Source organism: Crocodylus porosus, unplaced genomic scaffold, assembly GCF_001723895.1.
Source record: "Crocodylus porosus isolate Cpor-Errol unplaced genomic scaffold, CroPor_comp1, whole genome shotgun sequence".
NCBI classification, from domain to species: Eukaryota; Metazoa; Chordata; order Crocodylia; family Crocodylidae; genus Crocodylus; species Crocodylus porosus.
In genome coordinates, this window is record NW_017728909.1 from 26163203 (window position 1) to 26171169 (window position 7967).

Below are 7967 nucleotides of genomic sequence, written 5' to 3' on the forward strand. Positions count from 1 at the left end.
AAGAACCCTGAGCAGATATTTGATTGCTAATCCCCTGAGAGCAGAGAGCTGATGCTGTGTTGATGCATGGCCTGGCACCCCTGTGCACACACCTCATTGTGTTCTGCAGGCTCCCTCCATCCACCTGGAGACAGGTGGCTGCAGTGCACAGGACAGCCCTTATTGGCTGACCCAGACTGCTCAGGGTCAGCCTGTGCCTCCCTGCAGCACAGTGTGGGGATTGAGAAGGGACATGTGCTGCTGAAGCTGTAGGGTCAAGTCCAAGTGATGTACTGTCTCCCAGGAGGTAGGACCAGGATCAAAGCACAGGCACAGGCATTCACTGTCTCAGGAGAACTTCTTCTGGAAGCAATTAAACCCTGGTTTGTCTTGGGTTATTTTTTCCCAGAGTGGCCATTTTTGCTCTTGGAGAAAAATCCTGAACCATCTGTAAACTTAATGGTTTCTACTGGGAGAGCAGCAACTGAATGTAGAAACTGAATGTCTGTATGTGGCCTGAATCTGAACAACACTGACGTGCTATGAGTTCAGACCCTCTCTTTGTATATCCTTTGCCCACATTCCTTAGGAGTTTCTTCTAGCAGTTTTTCCCTCGGATGAAAATTTCTGTTTTTAAGAATATAAACAGTGCCATAAAAGCCACATGTGGACTCTGATATTATTTTTAGACCATTGCTGAGGAAATTAGCATTAATCATAAAAGATGTTAATAGTAATAAAAGCAGTAGAGAAGATAATAGAATCATGATTCAATTATGATTCTTTATTTGCTAAAGAATGGAAATATGTGGAAACATAGGAAAGAGAATTTTTAGTGAACAGAGATGAAGATTATGGATTGGTTGGGGAGTGTGAAGAGGTGGTATTAGGATAGTGCAGGCCAGGAGAGTTATAGGTATGGGTGCTGTGTCCCTTTTCTACCTTCTGTTACTTGGAGAATATACCCTAAACAGTAACTTTTAGTCATGTAAGGGATTATTTAAACACTGTTTTCCCAATGTTCTTCTCTGTTACCTTTGTCATGTTGGTCCCTTTCCAGCCTCCCTCTCTGAGCAGCAATCACAGTGTGAGCAGGGATCTGCACTCCTCTCCCTTATTTTACAACTGAAAAAAGTCTAAATGCTGTGAGAATAATTCTTAGAATAATGTCAACTGACAAGTTTATATTTAATTCTGAAGATCAATGCAACAGTAAAGTCAAATAGCAGCAAACTTCTCTTGTGCTCTCCAGTCTTTAAATATTTTGAGTTATTCGTTGTTTCATAAACAGGGTCATAAAATAAATCCTGTTCATACTGCAAAATGGAATTATACTTTAATCCCATCAAGTGGTAAAAAAATTATAATAGGATTTACTAGCTATTATAGGATTATACAGGCATCTTCTAATGAATTGTTCCAAATGCTACACTAATATTTTTATTTTAACGAGTGGAAATGTGATGTGTTTTAACATAGAATTTTCCTTGTCCTTTGTGTAAGGTAATAGGTGCATAAAAGCAGTCATAATATCTAGATGTTACCTAACTATGTAATATTTTATAATTATAATAATATTTTTATTCTTCAATGTTAAGTAATATGATATGTGTGGAATGCTAGAAAGGTGGTATGAAGGCTGGCATAGAACACAATATTTTCTGGAAAACTCTAAAGACGGCTTCGAGTAAAAATCCAATCTATACAAAAAGCTCCACCAATTAATATGTAAAGTATAATTGTTAAACTATGTCAGTTAAAGTACGATGCTTCATTTAACTTATTTTTGGTTTTTATGAATAGTGCACAAAAATGAAAAAGATAATAAATTAGAGGGATTTCATCAACTTAAAATCTAATTGACTTCTAATTCTATATAAACGCTTCATCTGCTTGTCCTTGTACATATTTTGGTCAGGATATTTGATACAGATTTGACCAGATATATCTGTAGAGGCTGGCCTCTTTTTTTTAACCATCCTCATGTCTCTAGGCAGCTGTATAGAGGGTGAAGCCAATCCCACTAATTATTGTTTCCTTTTTGCTGTCTATAAAATTAACATGCCCTGCTACATATTTTGTGCAGCCATTTTTCAAATAGTAGGTATTTAATTTAGAAAAGTGTCAGGAATTTTTACAGAGAAGATTATATTTTATATGTCTTCTGTTACACGAGAGGTAACTATTTGTTGTCTGATCATAAATTCTTGATGTTTAAGAATTGCCTTATGTGTGAGGCAGTTTAATATCTAATAGATGTGTTTATGTGTGTGTGTGTATGTGTCTCTGTATAGATATAGATATATCTGTGTGTGTGTGTGTGTGCGTGTATATACGCATCTAGATAGATACACACACAGGTTTCCCTTGCTTTGTTGTACATGCGTTCCTGGAAAACAATGTATAACTTGAATTTGCATAAAGGGAACCCGCTTTACAAAGTATCAAATAGGGATATGTTCCAAGACCTCAACTGTACTGACCTCCAGATCTATTTCTACCAATTCTGCAAGACAATTTTGGTACTCACCAACAGCAGAGAGGGGTAGGAGATAAGTTAGCAGGATGCTTAGAAGCCATAATGGGGATGGCAACTACAGAAACATGTCACAGACAATGAGTGAGGAGCACAGACCACACAGGAGACTATATTTTGGTGGCGTCACTCCCACAATGCACCGCACAAAGCAGCTGACTGCAGGCTTCCACCACACTGATCTCATACTAGTGAATTTACCTTGTATATAATTAATTTTTGGTATAAAAAGGGTCACTGCATGAGAGCGAATTTGCATGTACAGCACCGGCATAAAGTGAGGGAAACCTGTGTATATATATGCTTTGGGTCAAGGGCATATCATGGATAGAGATCTGTGGCTGTGTACATTGTTTCTCCTGGGAGAGTTCCAGCTCTCCCAAGAGAAACCACTATAGATATTCAGGCTTTCTCCCCCAGAAAATGGCTACTCCAGGAGAAAAATAACTTGGTAACAACCTAGGGTTAAGTCACTTCCAGGACAGTTTTTTTCTGAGAGTGTGAATGTCTATACATACTGTGTAAATCAGTCCTAAAGAACAAAGAGGAAACAGAATCTTGTCTAGGTATCTTTTTGTTGGAGATTTTGATGTGCCCTTGTTCTCATTGTCTTTCCAGGGGCAGAAATATCTCATTATACTTCTTCAAGTGCTTTAAATTCTTCATCAGTAAACATTGCTGTGAGGGCCAAAGATGGGTCATCATACTGACTTTTTTCTGCTCTCATTCTTCTATCCTCTCCTGATGAGGTGGCTTCCACTGCAGATAACCGGAGGCATTCTAGCACCAGAAAAGGAAAATTGCATCTGCTTTAGAGATTTGTCAAGATAGAGATTTGCCATGAACTCAGACTTCTCAGTGTTTTTCACAGTTATGCGCCAAATTGTTTTGCTTGCTAAACTGTTGGGGAAGACTGCTAAGAAATTAGAAGTATAGCAGGAAAAAGTTCCCCCTTGACTTGCAAATGAGGATTACAAAATAACTATTTATTGGAACATGAATAACAAAAAACAGTAGTGCCATGGAACTTGAATAGGGACTACAAGTGTGTCATTGCTGAGAGTCAGGTTGCGACTGAATGCAGTAACTCTGAATGTAGGTTGTACCTCTGCATGCAGGAGGTACAACCTCCAGTTATATGACTTTTTCATAACTGTGCATAGAAATCAAGTTAATTTCCTTTGGCATGCCTAAGAAAATACAAATAGCAATCAATTAAGCAATGACATAGCAATCCAATTACCCCTTCCTGTTGGGATTGTAATGTGTTCTGTCATGAGACATTTAAAGCATTGTGTTCTTAAGGACTCAAGGGGTACCCCTGAGGTCTTTAGGCATCTATACACCTGCTCCTTCATAGAAGCAATGTAAGATTGAGCCTTCCTAGAGATTCATTGATTGCATCCATTGGTGGTTTATCTTATTAGCAGGGACCCTGGTTTTCTGTGATTTAAAAAAAAAAAAATCCAAAATTCTCTGCTTTAAAAACCCCTCCAAAATCCACACATTTTTGTAATTAAAACAAAATGCCACTATAAATTTTTTGGATTGACATGGTGTTTTGTTTTAATCACGGAAAAACGTGGATTCCTTTTTAATCAAAGAATTTTGGATTTTTTTATCAGAGAAAACCAGGATCTCTACTTCTTTAACTAACAGGTAGCAGGTGTATCTGCTTGTTTGACAGCAGACTACTTACCTGTATTTGTCTTTCTGTTCCATTCTCTTTAGATGGGTACTGCATATACCATTTTTGTCTTTTCTTGCAGCATGTTAACCCCACCTAGTGATAGCTTTAGAAACAGTAGATGTGCCATGCAGTTCTGCTTCCTTCTCTACCCTCAAACACCATCTTCATCTCTATTAATAAACTCATTTTTGGAAAGCATTATTGCGTAATAAAGTTCAAGCATTTCTCACACTTCAGCAGTGGAAGAGGATTTTACTGAGGTGTGAATAGCTTTTCTTCTAATATTTTCTCATTCTCAAAGAGGAAGACATTGGTAGCTAAAACAGATAAACACTAAACTAATTTCCAGAGTTTAAATTCAGTATGGGTTCCCTTACCATTCCATCACCATATCCATATAATTGGTTTCGCTGCTTTTCATTGGCTTCTAAATCTATTTTTACATTGCAATCATGGATGGTGTCAGTATCTAAGGTTCCTAGTGAGGTTACCATTACCAATGCAGGATACTTCCATTTGGCCTTTTTGAAGCTCCAAGCGTGTTTATGAAGTGCCTTATAATAGTGCTGCTTGCTTCAGGAAGATGGGAATCCAAATGATCCTGTATTTAGATGACTCAGTTTTTTTCAGGGTACTGTAAGGTGTAAAATTCTTCTTTTGTTTTACCAACTTGGACTAAAATAAATATAGTCAACTCAGCATTGATCCAAGCAGAACGAATAAAGTTTATTGAGGCTGTTTTGGACTCCCGGGCAGTAATGATCTATCTCAAGAAAACATTTCCATTTGCATTCAAGTGATGTACTCATTTGTAATTTACCTCAGAACATCAGTAAAACATATCCCAGGCATCTGGAGCATGTAGTATCTTTCACCTTTTTAATACAGAATGCTGTATTTTGCCTGGGTTGCTAGCAGACTGTGATGAAGTTGCCTGAATTGTCATCTGCACATGGTGGTTCATTTTCCAAAATGAATGAAATACTGCAGAAGGTGTAATCCACTTTCTCTCTCTCATATAGGTTTTTTTCTTTTAAAGTCCTTGTCTTTTTTTTCTGCTTTATACTGAATAAAGGCCTGAACTTTTTTTGTTTTTTAATAAAAATGGGGAATTAAACTTGTGTTCTAGCATAATTTCACCTGGTTGACCCGTCTATTCAAGAATTAAACTGCAACATTGCAAAAGATTTGAAATCTGACTAGTTAAGAAGGAAATGGAAGTTGACATTTTAAACTGAAAAATGTAAACATTTTTTAGTTGGTTTTAACTTTAATGTTAAGATTATGCTGAGTAGATCGATTTATTTTTGAAGATTTAGCATCTCCCTTCACAAGGGAGATGGTCATCCCCAAAAACAGGGCCAGAGTAAAAATTTTAATCCCCTTCTCTTCCCCTCCATCCCCACCTTTTTTTCTTTTTAAGAAAAGAAAGAAAAAGTCTGGTCATTTATGTTTTTTTGAAATGAGGCCACCCTTATACATGAGAAGTAAAAGTAGGTGAAAACCCTCTTCTGTAAATTCTGTTCAAGGTGTCTTGAAAATATGAATGTTATATTTTAAAATAAAAACAATTACAATGTGCTTTATAAATTAAATATGTATTTCAGGTGATGGAATTCTTGCCAAGGTATGTAGGCTATTTCTAAAGATCACTGTTGATCAGTTGCTGTTTCTGGTTCACACTCTTAAGCGGTCTGCCATTATCATTTCAAATGCTAGTAAGACAAATGAATGGGCAAAGACTTTAGATTTGAGCTACGAAAAGCAGCTGCTTATGGATTTGCATAACTTTTAGGCAACCATATGATCTTGCTGCTGTTTGTTCCCTATTTTCCCTAATCCTGTTCTTCATCTTTATCCTCATCTTCTTGTAGCTGCTTTTTGCTAAACCTTTATTTAGAACTCAGTCCTCCAACACCTTCATGCCCTGTGAGAAGATCGGTTGACTTCAATAAAAGTCCTGCTTTACACACATGATATATAACGTTTTTTACATGTCTAGAAATATGGGCTGCTTACAGACAAAAAAACTCCCAAAAATCTGACACCGAGCCCAGTCCATGCCCAGAAGAGGCATTGCAGTAGTTGGACATGGTTTTCCCATCGTCTGTATAGATTGGGTGCTTCAGTAGGGCTTTTTTGGCACTTTTATCTGATAGCTGATTGAATCAGCTGTTAGATAAAATACTAAAAAGCCCTGCTGAAGTGCTTGATCTATACAAAAGCTGCAGAGCTGTGTCAAAATAATGCACTGCTCCTTCTGGTAAATTGTGGTTTTAGGGTTTTTTTTTAAACTTGTGTAGGCAGCCACAAGCTCAGGACCTATAACCCTTTAAGGCAAGGAGTGTGCCTTAAATGAGCATTTTAGTCTAGTGCTTAAGTTCTAAACAAATAACATGTTGTGCAGAAAATCTCTTGCTGTAACAATATAAATCATATTCTTTAAAAAAAAAAACAGAAAATCTGTCTTGTTATCAGTTTCAGTATACAAATATCTCCATGCAGGATTTGCAGGTATTGCCAGATAGTACTTGATGGGTTACAACGCGAATCCTTGTGCTATGCCCCCCCGTAGCAGATGGGGTACAATGAAAGCCTTTACAAAGTACAATAAACTAGCACAAGCATGTGTAACAGAATGGTCGAATGTGGTATAGAGACGCAAGAAGAAGAATTTTAAAACAAAGAGATTTGAAATAGAATACTGGTAAAACAATCATTTACATAAAATTAATAACTCAAAATATTGAAAGACTTCAGAAGACAAGCAAAGTGTGCTGCTACTTGACTTCACTGTTTATAGTTGCCATCTTCAGATGTAGGGAATGGAGGAAACCAGTTAAAAATACCGGCCAGCATTTTTCTAAATATTTTTTTTTTAATTTATTGAAGTTGGTGGTGATCAAAATCTATTTTCTAGATTCCTTTCTAAGAAATATAAGCCATTAAAGAAAAATGGCTTTTTTTAATCAGGAGCTGGACAGTTTGTGAAGTACATTTTAAAACTACTAACTGTCCGAATGTTGTGTATGTTGTTAGAATATTTGTAATACCCAGAAGCTGGTTTCTTTTAGGGGTGTGTGTATTTATATAAAGTAAGTCTTTAATATTCTTCAAAATGAGTCTTCTGACTATGGAATCATGTGTTCTGTTTGTACAGGAGTAAAACAGAATGGCTACGATAGTTACCTTTTTGTGGAAAACAATATCTGCTGTGAGGATCTTTAGCGTATTAAAGAATAAAAATTACTCTTTAACTGTCAGTGTGGCTGACCTTCAGAGTTGTACATTTGGCTCCTAGTAGAAAAATGCCAGGTGATATAATCTTTATAGGGAAAAAAGAAAAGTGACCAGAATGTGAGATGATAACAATATGTTGCTACTATGTTGCTAATTTTCAGTCTGCTACTGAAAAAAAATATTTGCAGAAAATTATGAACCTGTGTTTAGTATCGTTGTGAAAAATAAATAAATAAAATGCAAGTGACAACATATTTCAACAAAAATGAAATTTGTAATATCTGCAGAAGGTTTTATTTCCAAACTGTGTAGATGGGAAACAATTGAAGAGGGTCAGTCAAAACCTCTTTCCCCCCTTATTTAAGGAAACAGCAGTAGACATTTTGATTGTTCTTTCCCCTACTTACTGATTCAGAGTAGTAGTCCTCTTGTGTCTGAACTGGCATAAAGTTATATTGCAGAATAAAGAGAAATTATTCTGATGATCCATGTTAAATCTACGTTGATTTTTTTTTTTTTTTT

At 36.4% G+C, this 7967-nt stretch overlaps 1 protein-coding gene across 4 annotated transcripts in view; it reads left to right on the forward strand.

The window, feature by feature from the left end:
• Window positions 1–7967, forward strand: part of NIPBL (NIPBL, cohesin loading factor) — a 215942-nt gene that overhangs the window by 153587 nt on the left and 54388 nt on the right. The gene's annotated exons all lie outside the window — the stretch shown is intronic.